This window comes from Felis catus, chromosome A2, assembly GCF_018350175.1.
Source record: "Felis catus isolate Fca126 chromosome A2, F.catus_Fca126_mat1.0, whole genome shotgun sequence".
Taxonomy (NCBI): Eukaryota; Metazoa; Chordata; class Mammalia; order Carnivora; family Felidae; genus Felis; species Felis catus.
The window spans coordinates 29477701-29492868 of record NC_058369.1 but is presented as its reverse complement, the minus strand read 5'-3'; the positions used below and the strand labels follow the sequence as shown (position 1 = coordinate 29492868).

The 15168-nt window shown below is 41.5% G+C and overlaps 1 protein-coding gene across 5 annotated transcripts in view; it reads right to left on the bottom strand.

Moving 5' to 3' along the window:
- The window catches only part of PTPRG (protein tyrosine phosphatase receptor type G), a 718204-nt gene that overhangs the window by 404335 nt on the left and 298701 nt on the right, over window positions 1-15168 (bottom strand). The window lies entirely within an intron of this gene.

Below are 15168 nucleotides of genomic sequence, written 5' to 3'. Positions count from 1 at the left end.
TACAGATAAATAAATGCGCTATTAGGCAGTCATTCAACATAACATTAAGATTTGAAAATTCAAAGAGGAAGTGCTTATTTTTATGTGTATGCTCAAGTGGCCTGGAAGGAAATGGTTTTATACTCCATCCCCTGTAAGAGGGGAGTAATAATTTCTCCATCTCAATCCCCTAATCTACTATTCTCCCAAGGAAGGAGATGGCTTTTCTGATTTGGAACTGGAAGGAGGACCCAGTGGGTACAGTGAAGTATCTTATAGGTTCTCTAGGGATAATTTGTCTATGATAAGTGCCCGCCCCCCCCCAACTCTAACTGGTATGCAACCTGCCCCTGTAGGCTAGTCCTCTAACTATCTAATTGCTTTAATTTTTTTTAACACCTATTTATTTTTGAGAAAGAGAGAGAGAGAGAGACAGAGCATGAGCAGGGGAGGGGTACAGAGAGAGGGAGACAGAGAATCCAAAGCAGGCTCCAGGCTCCTAGATGTCAGCACAGAGCCTGACGCGGGGCTCGAATCCACAGACCGTGAGATCATGACCTGATCGAAGTTGGATGCTTAACCGACTGAGCCACCCAGATGCCCCTCTAAATGCTTTCAAACCACCTTTTATGGCCCATCGCCCCATGGATACATCCCAAGATGTAGACTCAAGAGAAAAGTATAAAGATGGTTCACTGTAGGTCTAAGAAGTGCTGTTCAGTTCAGCACTACCAATGATGAAACGGACAGTCTGATTTGACACCTAGTTTTGTTTCTCAATTAATGGACACTGAGGGACAGGTAAGAGGTAAGAACAAGGCAGGATAATAAAACTGCACATATTAGAGTTCCTGCATAAATCAAGGTGAACACGCACATAGAGAAAACGAATCCAGGAAAGAACAGACCAGTAACAGCTAGTTCTTGGCAGCAGGAAAATGGCTAATAATTTTTGCTTCTTTAGCCTTGAGTGTAGTTTTCAAATACACCACGGTATTCAAAAGAAACCCACACAGGTGAGTTGGGCTTTGTCTTTTTGTTGTTGTTGTTGTTTTGTTTTGTTTTTGAAAAAGCACAGAAAAATTGAGGTTTACAAGCAAACCTCAGAACATATTTTGCCCATTGTGTGACTCTGAGCAAAACTGTCAGTTTACCCTGTTAGATGATCTATGAAATTCACAAATTGGTTGAAAAGACAGCAAAAACCCCACCTCTACACCTCATCTACTTGTATTTTCATAAAAGAGCATGGTTTTCAAGTTGGCAGAGTAAAATAAATGACATTTTGCTCCAGCCAACAATGAAAGCCAACACTACATGTCAACATTATTTACTGACTACAAATGCAGGACAGATCTATATGCGGCTCTGGGCATAAGAGCAGGTATTCTGATTAAACCTGAAGCATCCCACTTTCCCAAGCTTTAACCATGGTTTCCTTTGGGGTTTTCTTTTGCTAGGGGCATTTAAAATCTGTCAGGAATCAAATCTGAAGATCACTCCCTTAGAGTTTAGTTGAAGTGGCATATGGAAACCTTGCAGCATCATGTAGCCTTGTATAAATACCTGCTTCTTTAAATCAAAAAGAGATGAAGACCTTCAAAGATAAAAACTTTCATGGGGCACCTGGGTGGCTCAGTCGGTTAAGCGTCTGACTTATCTCAGGTCATGATCTCAAACTCCATGAATTCGAGCCCCGCGTCGGGCTCTGTGCTGACAGCTCAGAGCCTGGAGCCTGCTTCAGATTCTGTGGCTCCCTCTCTCTCTCTGCCTCTCCCCTGCTCATGCTCCCGTCTCTCAAAAATAAATAAACGTTAAAAAAAAAAGTTCCTGGGGCGCCTGGGTGGCTCGGTCAGTTAAGCATCCGACTTCGGCTCAGGTCATGATCTCACGGTCTGTGGGTTCGAGCCCTGCATTGGGCTCTGTGCTGACAGCTCAGAGCCTGGAGCCTGTTTCAGATTCTGTGTCTCCCTCTCTCTGTGACCCTCCCCCGTTCATGCTCTGTCTCTCTCTGTCTCAAAAATAAATAAAAGTTAAAAAAAAATTAAAAAAAAAAGTTCCTGCCTTTAAGGAGAATTTCAACTTTTTCCAAGAAAAACATTTTAATTATTATTCCAATTACATGAACACTCTTCACTTCTTCAAACATAATCAAGGTATCATTTGCCTTAAGGCCTTTGGGTAAACAGTTCTCTCTGCCAGAAACAACACCCTACCTCAACAGACAAGAAAATCTCAAGTTTTCACACTTTTCCATGGTTCAGCTTAAATGCAATCCTGAAAAGACCTTCTGCAACCTCTATTCAAGGCAGATCAACTGTCTCAAACTTCCTTTCCTCCAGAGGACTTAACACAATTTCTAACCATTTCAGGCATGTTTCTTACCTTCTGCAGTCTACACCTCCAACTAGACTACGCTCTCAGCTTCTGAGCACAGCCCAGCATCTCAGATAACCTCAACACTCACCACACCTCACTGGCACACCATGTGTAAGTGAATGGTACCACCTTCAACTCATTAACTAAATCCATGTTCTGTCTCCTACAGCATTTCATTGCAATAACATAAACATCAATGCAGCAACCCTACAGGTAAGTGTCAGATGGGAAGTCAGGGGGAAAAAATGGGAAACTCCCAAAACAATTTATTAGGAAGTAAGAGGAGGGAAGGGGCTACAAATGTCCCAAAGATGTCATACATTTTTTATTGTCTTCTACCATTTTAATCACCAAAAACCTATAAGTGAAGACAAGAATACAAGTAAGATGTAAGAACGTGGTCAAAAGGTGAAGATTTCCAGTTATAAAAGAAATAAATACTATGGCTGCCATGTACAACATGATGACTTTAGCTAACACTGCTGTAGGATATAAAGGGAAGTTGTTAACAGACCAGATCCTAAGGGTTTTCATCATAAGGAAAAGAATATAACTATACATGCTTTTGGATCTATAGGAGATGATGGAATCAGCTAAACGTATTGTGGTAACCATTGTATGATACATGTAAGACAAATCATCATGCTATACAACCTGTTCTTAGAGCTCTTTGTCCTATCTCAATGAAACTGGGAAACTACATACATACACAAATTTATACCAAACACAGCAAAGAAAAAATAAAGAATACAACAAGAAAAGTACTATTTCAACGCATTAAAAAAATTTCCGATTTTATGATGTGCATTTTTTATATTAATCTCATTTCTGGCCATCCTTTAGATCCTAACCCTCAAAGACACTGGTTTTTGTCCCCATGGAATTCTTACAGACTCTTCCATATCCCATAAACTACCTTTTCTGGAACAAGGTGAGCTTTGAATTGCTAAATGTGGAATATCATTTTAGAGGTATTTTGAAAGGACATTCTAGTAGGGAAGATTATGCTGCCTGGAGAAATCAGGGAAAGATTTCCAGATGACAGGACTTTTGTACTTCATAGGCTTTGTGCAATGGGCCAGAGCACCCCGGATGGTGAACCACAGGGAAAGGCAGACAGGAACCTGGAACAGAAGGACCCTCACCAGTACATAAGTGGCAAAGAGCCTGATATGTTAAGCAGAACAAAAAGAAGCTGAGGGATCATTTGGTTAAAAGATAGGAATGTAGTTCAGCATGTCAATTTTATATCATTTTTCTTTTCTTCCCCAAGGCTTTATTACCATTACAGTGATAATTAAAAAAAAAAAAAGTTAAATCCCCAAGAAGAAGAAGGCCCAGCCTCAAAAAACCTGTCCATATAATAAATTGCCAAGGCATTCTACTGCGGGCAACCAACCACCTATGGACATTAGTGGCCTTGACAAAATCAGAACATTGAAGGTAACAAAATGAGTTCTGTCTTCTAAGAGGAAAAGTGGCAATAGGGTGATCATCAAGCATCTCCTAGAATCGCCCAGTCAAGATGGTAAATCCTCAAGAGGGCAGCAAAGGAAATGCAAAATGGAGGGTGAATACTAGAAGAGATTTTAGAGGAATAACCAGAGGACACTGGGCCAGTCATAGCCATCAAACATCTCCTGTCGGTCTACTTTATTTAGGGTCATACTTGATACAGAAATAGACAAAAATGGGGCACCTGCATGGCTCAGCCGGTTAAGCACCCGACTTCAGCTCAGGTCATGATCCCGCGGCTTATGAGTTCGAGCCCCGCGTCAGGCTCTGTGTTGACAGCTCAGAGACTGGAGCCTGCTTCACATTCTGTGTCTCCTCTTCTCTCTGCCCCTGCCATGCTCATGCTCTGTCTCTCAATAATAAATAAATGTTAAAAAAAATTTTTTTAATAAAAAAAAAAAGAAATAGACAAGAACAAGCACAAAAACTAGTGCTCAAATCTATACAATCTAGCAGGAAAGACAAAGAAGTGAACAGGTGATTGCAACACAGTGTAACTAGGAGTCTGACAGAGGTAAACCCAGAGCGGCCTGAATCCACAGAGGAACACTCTAAAAACTAAGATGTCAACTAGCATGAAGTACATTTAGATACACAAATCCTTGACTGATGAATGTTGACATTCATGGGAGTGTGTGTGACCTCCAAAGTTCTCTGGAAAAATACAGGTAAGTGAAATGGCACATGGCTGGGAACCCTTAGTATCTCATACCAGCTGTGTCACCAACATGGCACCACGCCAAACCCTCATGACGGAGATCAGCAACTCATCTGTCTAATGCAATGAGAAGTAACACCACAGTAAGTGCATTAACATAACTTCAAAGTTCGTTCATATCAGAACAGCCCATTTTGCAGGACATTCTGATTACCTAAAGGGTATAAACCTATTTTAACAAACCCCGTCTTACAGAAGGTAAATCCATCTGAGCAAACCATTTGGTTCAACGGAGGCGGCTTTCCAACTAGTCACTGGCATTGTGTAACCAGCCCATGCAGTTCACTGACCCACGATTTATGAGTTACTCAGACGCTCTCTAATTATGTTTCAAAATGCCAAATGATTTTTCCATTTGGAAAATTGTTCCCAGCTTACATTCTCAGGAAATTAAAGATTTGGCAAGTAGAAGGAAGGAGGGACAGCGCCGGTCCTGATGCCACCTGAGAGTTAATCAAATGTGGAATGCCCATCCCACAAAGCTCTTACCCCTGGCATATGAGACTTTAAGGAGGAAAGCAACAGGTCTGTTATATGTGTGTCCTGTTATATGTGTGGTGATTGAGGGTGGGAGTAGGAGGTAGTAAGAAGAAAGTTCACAGCAGTGGGTACCATGAAAGGTGATTAATACTCTGAAGTAAGTATTTATTTCAAAGGAATTAGAAGAACGTTTAGAAACAGCCTGCACAAAACAACTTCAGAAACAAACACTCTACTCAACAGTCTAATCTGCCGTAATGTTGGGGCAACTGAATGGCTCAGTCAGTTAAAGCACCCGACTTCTGCTAAGGTCATGATCGTGTGGTTCACGAGTGGGAGCCCTGCGTCGGGGTCTGTGCTGACAGCTCAAAGCCTGGAGCCCGCTTCAGTTTCTGTGTCTCCCTCTCTCTCTGCCCCTCCCCCACTCATGCACGCATGCTCTCGCTCTCTCTCTCAAAAATAAATAAACATTAATCTACTGTAAGGTTTATAGTCTGTCTCCAAGCTCTATACTGCTACATCTTTTTGCCCACATTTACTTTCCTAAGTCCTATGAGAAAGGTCTTAATAAAACCCATTTTACAAATAAATTATGGAGGAGTCAAATACACAGTTCTCTAAAGTTGATGCGTCATCATGAAAGCCCAGTAAATACTCTCAGATGTGTACATAAGACTAAAGAGATACAACCAAACTAAGGTAGAGCCAGTGATTCTCAACCAGGGCCAATTTTGACAACCCAGCAGCTCCCTGGAGATTTGCAATGTCTAGACACATTTTTGATTGTCACAACTTGGGAAGGGAAGTGACACTGGCATCTAGTGGACAGAGGCCAGCAATGCCGCTAAACATCCCAGGACATACAGTCCAGCCCCATAGGTACTCCAGTGAATTACACAGCCCAAAATGTCAATGGTGCCAGTTCTGAGAAACACTGTTGTAGACAAATGCAGATTTCCAACGATTATCAAAGCTAGTGATTTAACCACTGTGTCCCATGGTCCTTAAGTGGCCCATCAGGAACTATTTAAGGAATGTAAAGGAAGCCAAGAGGATAGGGCTGTAGATTCCGAGTCTCTCTTCAAGTCTATATATTGGGGGAAAGAGGGTGATGTGAAAGAGTATTTGAGTGAAGTGTTCTGTACCTAAAAATAACAAATCTAGCCAACTCTATATTACTAAGAAAAATACCTACAACTTTCCTTTAAAGAAAGTAGCTATCACTTTTGCTAGCACTGACTTCCTCCCTATTCTGCTTATGGACACCTCAAATTGCTAGAAGAATCCCACTGTAAAATGATATGATAAGGACACAAATGATATAAGGATGCCAAGAAGGTAACAAGTAAGTGAAACAAGCCAAATACAGGGTAGGCAGTTTTAGGGACTGTGGCAAAAACAAAACAAAACAAAACAAAACAAAACAAAACAAAACAAAACAAAACAAAACAAAACAAAACAAAACAAAACAAAACACCAGCATGCATGCTCTGTCTAAAGGGGGTAGTGACTACCCAGTCTAACATGTTCCAATGAAAGAAACATCGATCCAGTGAAAATCTCTTGGTATAAAGACATTTAAAATCTCTCTCGCTTCAACTTCCATCGGCTGAGTACCATCTGAATGCGAACCAACACGTCACTGTATCCAGAGGACAAATAATAGCAACCACTAACATGTAACTTCCTTCTTTCCTCATTCATATCCCAAAACTCTTGGCTAAACATCATACAGTCATTCCCTGACTCTTTTAGCTGTTCTGCATATTACATGGTTTTAGACCTTCTAACTATGCTGTATGTCAGTCTCTGAATGCATTTTAAAATAGGAATTCTAGGGGCGCCTGGGTGGCTCAGTCAGTTAAGCATCCGACTTCACCTCAGGTCACGGTAGCATGGTTTGTGGGTTCGAGCCCCGCGTCGGGCTCTGTGCTGACAGCTCAGAGCCTAGAGCCTGCTTCAGATTCTGTGTCTCCCTCTCTTTGCCCTTCCCCCATTCACACTCTGCTTCTCTCTCTCTCTCTCTCTCTCTCTCTCTCTCTCTCTCTCTCTCTCTCAAAAACAAAGATTAAAAGAAATGTAAAAACAAAATAAAATAGGAATTCGAGGAAAGGTGGTGGAGAGGAGACAAATAGTCTAAACAAATTTTGTATTTATCAATCTAATAGCTAATTGGTCTGCCTCTAAGCAACGAGACTCTCAACTTCTTATGAACTGCTATTTCTCCAGAACACCAATTACAGCTGGTATTTGGTAAGCACTCGTTAAATATTTGAATAAGTGAATTAAATTATGCGTTTGCCTGATGTGACTATTCTTTTTATAGAGCCAGAGAGTACGAAGTTCTTTTTGACGCTATAATGAAGATGCCATAGAAAAGAATCTGTCCTTGGAACTAGCACTGGGTCAGTTTTCATGTGACCACATAACAAGCAAATTCAGAACAAAGGGCAGTGAGCTGCAGTGGAAACCACCACTGGTTCACCCTTCCACATCTTCAGCTATAAAATGGATTTGTTTGTTTCATTATAATATAAAGACCGACAAGGCATTACGTACGAATATATATTCAGTCCAAGAAGAAGAAAACGCTCCCTAAAATACATTAAGGAGCCAAAAATGTCACCCCTCACCACGTCTATTCAACACTCTACTGGAGGTGGTAGAGCAATAGGCCAGAAAAAGAAATAAAAGTCAGTGGATTGGAAACGAGTAAGTGAAACTGTCTCCACTTGCAGATGACATGATGTTATAGAAAGAAACATCCCAACGAGAACCACCAAAACTGAACAGAGTTAACAAATGAATTGAGGAAACTGGCGGGACTACAGGAGACAGATCGATATACAGAACTCAGTGGTTGTTCTATACACTAGCAACGAACAAACAGGAAATTAAGGAAACAATTCCCTTTAAAAGAACATAAAAAAAAATATAAGACCCTTAGAAACATCTTTTACAGGGGTGCCCGGGTGGTTCAGTTGGTTAAGCGTCTTGACTCTTGGTTTCAGCTCAGGTCATGATCTCATGGTTCAGGAGTTTGAGCCCCCGCATCGGGTTCCATGTTGACAATGTGAAGCCTGCTTGGGATTCTCTCTCCCCCCTCTCTCTGCCTCTCCCCTGCTTGTGCTCTCTCTAAATAAATAAACTTTAAAAATTTAAAGTTAAAAATAAAAGATAAAAATTAAATAGATAAATATATTTTACAAGACAAGTAAAAAATGCGTATACTAAAAACTAGAAAGTATCATGGAAAGAAATGAAGGACCTACATAAACAAGACAGCTCATGTTCATATCAGAAGACTTAAAACTGTCCTAGTATTTATTGCTGAGTCAGGGCAATTATCTAGGCCTTATGCAGGTTTTCACTGCCTTCTTAATCATCACCCTAGTTGTTAAATTGCCATGTGAACCCTTATCATCCTAGAGCCCACATTTCCCATTCATTTTTATAAGGAATTTTTTAGACAAACTAGGTTTGTCTCTGACCAAAAAAGGAAATGAGGCAAATTACACAGGACTTATTCCTGGTTGAACCTATGCTGATTCTTAATGATGATAACTTTCCAATTTTTTATACTCTTTTTTTAATTTTTTTTTTCAACGTTCATTTATTTTTGGGACAGAGAGACACAGAGCATGAATGGGCAAGGGGCAGACAGAGAGGGAGACACAGAAACGGAAACAGGCTCCAGGCTCTGAGCCATCAGCCCAGAGCCCGATGCGGGGCTCGAACTCACGGACCGCGAGATCGTGACCTGGCTGAAGTCGGACGCTTAACCGACTGCGCCACCCAGGCGCCCCAATTTTTTATACTCTTGATTAGATATTCTATTACTATATGGAAGTAGGTTAAAAACACCAAGGAATTCTAGTATACACAGGTGAGTGATCTTAGGGAATAACTTGCACTATTGGTTATTGTCACTTGATATATCTACAAACTATGAAAGCATATTAAAATATTCTGCACTCCAACCCCAAAGTCGTCAGGATTCCACTGTGTTTTACAAACCTGGGGAAATGTCAAGTCACAACCAAAAGAGACATGCAAACCAAAGAAAACGGATATTCACGTTTCCTATTTCTTGCCCTGACTCAGCAATAAACAAAGAAAATCCAAAACAAGAGATGAAAGAAATAAATTCTACTGGTGCCCATTTACTACCAAGTCGCTGAACCAGCAAGGTGCTGCAGGGCAAATGGGTTTGTCAGGTCTCCAGAAATTAATTTGTTTCCAAACAACTGGGCAAAATCACTGATATTCATAAAAGATGCCATCAATAGAACTGAAAATGGTAAGCGTTTCGGTGAGTTTGGGTGACAAAGGCCAGAATATGAGCAACAACTCTGATACCCCGGCAATTCTGGGGAAAGTGATCTCATCTAGAAAGTCCCAAATGTAACAACAGAGATCTCGGGAAGCACTTTTCTCACTTAATAAGCGTTGGCAGCATTTCAAATTAAATACTCCATTGTGCAAGGAGCTAATTATGTTAAGATTAAACCCAAAGAATGATAGGGACATTTACTGTATTTTCGGTAATTATGCCAGCCTACTGTATTCGAGAACATACCTTGTTCTTCCTAATTTTGAAAGGTGTCACCGCTAACACAATAAATCCACAACACCCACAGCTTGTTTGGGGTTTAAATATTTTGGAACCAAAGAGCTATCTTCCTTCACCAACCAGGATCCCCTTTATCTTCTTCTCCCCGGTACTGCCATCATTTCCATTATTTCCGTCCCACTGTCTCAGAAACTCCTATATGTAAACATATTAGCATCCCACCTACATGTTTCTCAAGTGCACCTAAACCATTACTGCTTTTTCTACTCGAGGCCTACACACAACTACCGAAATTCGTTCTCTTTAGTATATTTTTATTAACCACTCAAATATGATAAACTTCTTTGAACTGTTTATTCAGCTGTTTCCCCCTCCTTTCGGGTCTCATGATAAACTACAGAACAACTAAATCTAGGCACCTGTGCCACTTCTCTGTGGGTTACTTATTAACCCCCTGCTGGGAGGCGATGCACTTACACCAGGGTTTAAAAACACAAAATTAACTTCTGAAGGCCAGGCCAGCTTGCTCACATACTTCTCTATGCTGTACAACATCCGCCTTCTCAGTACTTAGGAATAAATATCCAAACACAAAGTCACACTTCTGAGCTCCCTGCAGGGCCACACTGGTCTAAAAATTAAATACAAGCTGGAAACCACAGAATTTAAATATGACTTTTCTTCTTTGCAGATTAAACGCAAAACATTATTATATTTGGACCCAGACATTTGGTGTCTAGGAAGTTACATTACAGATACAAAATAATTAAAAACACGAAAGCAGAGCTTGCACAAGGCAGACGCCATACTCTCTTTCTGGTAGAAAAATGTAGGCCTGAATTAAAGGCTACACGTTAAAAAAAAAAAAAAGAGGAATGTCAAGAGAGGAGATGTTAAACACTTGATGGATGAAATCTGGAAGACAGATGAAATTTTCATATAGGAGTAGCTAAATGAACACATTATGGCAGATGTAAAAGATATTTTATAGCAGGTAAGGGAGAAACACATGTCCTGAAGAAAGCCCTGAGTTCCTGTTAGGTTGGGGGGGGGGGGAATAAGTTATGGAAGGGCTTTGGCAACATGACCACATTCTGCTTAATAGATATTCTGTGGTCTGGACTTGGTGACCTAGACACCCGAACTTTTCACCTAACTTTTCACAGTGGGAGGCATCACCTTGATAATGGCAGGGGAAGTAGAGATAGGAGTTAAGAAGAATACCCCTCTCTGCTTTATATTTATTACTGAAATGTTTACAGTAAGCCTAATTACTTTTATAATAGTTTTTTAAAGGCCAAGTACTAACCTGAAAAAGTTTAATGTATCATTTCAATTTAAAAACTAAATCTGCCATTTAGTATGTGCAACCAATACTTTCATGGCTTTGTTATTCATAAAACACCCTTGTAAACTATTTCTGTGAAGTGCTATTTAAACTGCTAGCAGGGTAAGGGAACAACGGGAACTGTTTAACTTGGTTTGGTTACACATAGTAATTACTGCTTTTGAAAAAACAAATTTGTATTGAAAAAATTGCAGAATTACAGAAAAGTTCCAAAAACAGCACAGAGTTTTCACATAGCCCTCACTCAGCTTCCCCCAATGCTGACATCTTGCATAACCATAATACAGTGATCAAAACCAGGAAATTAACATTGGCATGATGCTATTAAGTAGAACGACAGACATTATTTGAACTGTACCAGGTTTTCCCTTAATGTCTTTTTACAGTTTCCAATCCCGTATCGCGCTTAGTTATTTCTCCATAGCCTCCTCCAGTCTGTGACAGTTCCTCAGTCTTCCTGATCTTAAAAAACAATGTGTCCTCAATCAGTTAACTGTAGAAGGTTTCTCACGTTGGGGTGTCTGATGTCATCCCAAGATTGGAATGAGATTATACTTTTTTGGCAGGAGAGCCAGGTAAGTAATGTTGCATTCTTCCTAATTACTGATTTTCATTGTAAAAATCTCTTTCATTGACATAGGGCTCTGAAAAACTAAAAAAAAAAAAAAATTAGGGGGCGCCTGGGTGGCTCAGTCGGTTAAGTGTCCGACGACTTTGGTTCAGGTTATGATCTTGAAGTCCATGAACTCGAGCCCCGCATCGGGCTCTGTGCTGACAGCTCGGAGCCTGGGGAGCCTGCTTTGGATTCTGTGTCTCCCTCTCTCTCTGCCCCTCTCCCACTCATGCTCTGTTTCTCTATCTCTCTCTGTCTCTCAAAAAATAAACATTAAAATTTTTTTTTTTATTTTACAGAGAGAATGAGCAGAGCAGAGAGGGAGGTGGGAGAGAAAGACAGCCTCTTAAGCAGGCTTCACATTCAGCACAGAACCCCAAGGGGAGCTCGATCCCATGACCCTGGGATCATGACCTGAGCCAAAATCAAGAGTCGGATGCTCAACTGACTCAGCCAACAGATGCCTCAAAAACTAACAATTTTAAACATTATGTATAATGCTTTCTGTTAAGAAAAACTGCTTTTGGTCAATCATGAGTAAGACTTTTTAAAGCAGGGACTGGATTTCAATTCTAAGGTTTCCCCATTGCCATTTGTGTCCCTCACCTTGGGCTCTTATCAAAGTGAGTCAAGAATGAAATAAAATCTGGCCTCTCCTTGATCTTGATTCTAGGCAGAGGATAGAAGTGAAAACAAATTCAACCATCTCTGCGAGGTTTGTTCTCTAGTTACATCCGTGCGAGAAATGATGGCTCTTTTAAAAGTAGGAACAGAAGGGGTGCCTGGGTGGCTTGGTTGGTTAAGCGTCCAACTTCGGCTCAGCTCATGATCTCACGGTCCGTGAGTTCGAGCCCCGCGTCGGGCTCTGTGCTGACAGCTCAGAGCCTGGAGCCTGTTTCGGATTCTGTGTCTCCCTCTCTCTCTGCTCCTCCCCTGTTCATGCTGTGTCTCTCTCTGTCTCAAAAAAATAAATAAACGTTAAAAATTTTTTTAAATAAATAAATAAATTAATTAATTAATTAATTAAAATAAAAGTAGGAATAGAAGGACCTCAGCAAAGTGTGAAGCCAGTCTATAAAATCTATGCATCTGTGTGTGCGTGCGTGCACATGCACATGTGAGCGTGTGTGTGTGTGTGTGTGTGTGCAGCTAAGGCACAGCTCCAAGCAGACAGCCCTCCACCTGATAGATGTCTGAAGCACTAGCTATCCAAGTCCCAAAATATAAACACAGAGCAAACAGCTCTTTCAAGCCACTAGGTAACCTTCATTTTGAACATCGTGCGGTTCCCTTTATGCATAAAGATGGGAGTTTACTGATTAATCAGGTAGCCTGTATAATTAACATTAAAGACATTATGATTCCTTTAAAAGAGGATCCTCTCTCTCTCAAAGCCTTTAGCCTTGCAGATGGGATTCAAGTGCTTCTGATACCATCCCCATGCAGCTCAGGGCCCTTCTGAAACCGTTCCCTGAACGATATCAATAGGAAGTACTTCCTCAAGTGTCAGTTGCTGAACCAGAATGCAGCAAAAAGAAAGCTCCAGCCTCTATTAACACTCAATATTCTAAGCAGGTCTGTGCTTTGACATATGATTTCTACACTCTGAAAAGAGAAGAAGAAAATGAGAAGAGGGATCAAAAGCCAGAGCAACAGATTTCTCAAGATCATTATCCACTCTGAATCTCCCTTCTCCAGATAAGGGCGCAAGGCAGAGGGAAAAGAGGGAGAAGAATTTCTAAACGTTAATAATTTTCTATTCGGGCTTATCTTCTACACCTGTTAGGAGACCTAGGCCATGAGGGGCTTAACAGGTTTGCTCCTGCCCCAACCTGCTTTGTCTTTCCCTCTACATAAGAGTAAGTCTTTGATGCCAGATTTTTTCCACACTGAAAGTCCTTCACTAAAGTCGTGAAGCCTTTCAACTTCCATGAGGACCCTCAGTCTACAGCCCTCATTAGGCCAAGGGCAGAGTTTCATAACCTCAGCACAACTGAATTTGGGGATGGAGAACTCTTTGTAATGGGGCCCCTAAGGTGTTTAACAGCAGCGTCCCTGGCTTCTATGCGCTAGATGAAAATGGCGCACTCCCTCACTTCAAGCGGTAACAATCAAAATTGTCTTCAGACATTGCCAAGCATCTGCTAGGGACATAGCGGCATCTGATCAAGAACTCCCTCTGTCTCAGACCAAGTCCAAGAAATTGAAAGTGAGTGTGTGTGTTGGGGGGCAACTGGGTGGTCCAATCAGTTGGGCGTCTCTTTTTTTTCCAAAGTTTATTTATCTGTTTTGAGAGAGAGCCTATGAGCAGGTAAGGAACACAGAGAGAGAATATCAAACAGCCTCCCTGCTGTCAGCACAGAGCACAACACAGGGCTAGATCCCACGAACCATGAGACTATGGCCCCAGCCCAAACCAAAAGTCAGACACTTAACCGACTGAGCCACTCAGGCGCCCCAAGTGTCCAAGCATGGATTTCAGCTCAGGTCATGATCCCAGAGTCATGGAACTGAGCCCTGCATCTGGCTCCTCGCTGAGCACGGAGCCTCCTTAAGATTCATTTTCTCCCTCTGCTCCTCTCCCCTACTTATGCACTTTTTCTTTTTTTCTCTCTCCCTCTAAAAAAAAAAAAAAAAAAAGTGAGTGTGTTTGTGTGTGTTCCACACACACACAGGCTAGATCAAATTCTGGAAAGAAACACATTTGATGAACCGTGATCAAACTGGAGATCATGAGCTTGCCCGAGTTGGTGGATGGAGTCCGGCAAAGGCTGCCAGGCCAACCCCACATCCCAAGGCAGGGAACAGACAGAAAACGGGCAGCAGCTATTTAAGATAGTGCCCAGGGAGAGCTTGCAGTGCAAAGACAAGCTCAGTATTGAGGAAACGGCCAGGCTCAGTGCTGAAGGTTCTGGATTCATGGAGCTGTGACAGAGACTGAGGCTCCAGCCCTGACACGGAATTCTAGCGTTCCTTGGCCACAGCAAACTAGAATAATAAAACCAGCTAACATTCATTCGGAGTCACACACTGTCTAGTGTTTCAGTCAACAGAAACAACCCCATTTACTGCCTACTATGCCACTAGACGTTGTTTGTAGAGAGGCAACAGGGCAGAAGGTCAATCTCTTCCTCATACACCACAGGAGCAGAGACGTATACCCAGGGAGGCCGCCTCGGCACCCTGACCACTTAGCCACTCACATACGCTGCCTGCTAAACTGCCACTCACTTTTTCTCACATTAGAGGGCTGACGTGGGGAAAAATGCCTTCATGGTTAAGTAGACCATGGGGTTACAAGAGGAACTACCCCCAATACAAAAAATACCCACGTTCACACAAACACTTCCCTTCTGCCACACATTGCCATTATTCCCTCAAGGAAATGATGTTCTCTAGCATAAAAATAAATGCCAAAAGTAACCCATAACCATCTTATGACATCGGTTCTTTTCTTTTTTACCAGCTATCTAAAATTAACAAGTGTTTTGAATACGCACAAACAATATGACTGACAGCCATTTAGCCACCACCATTATTTAACAAGATTGAATGCTTTGCTA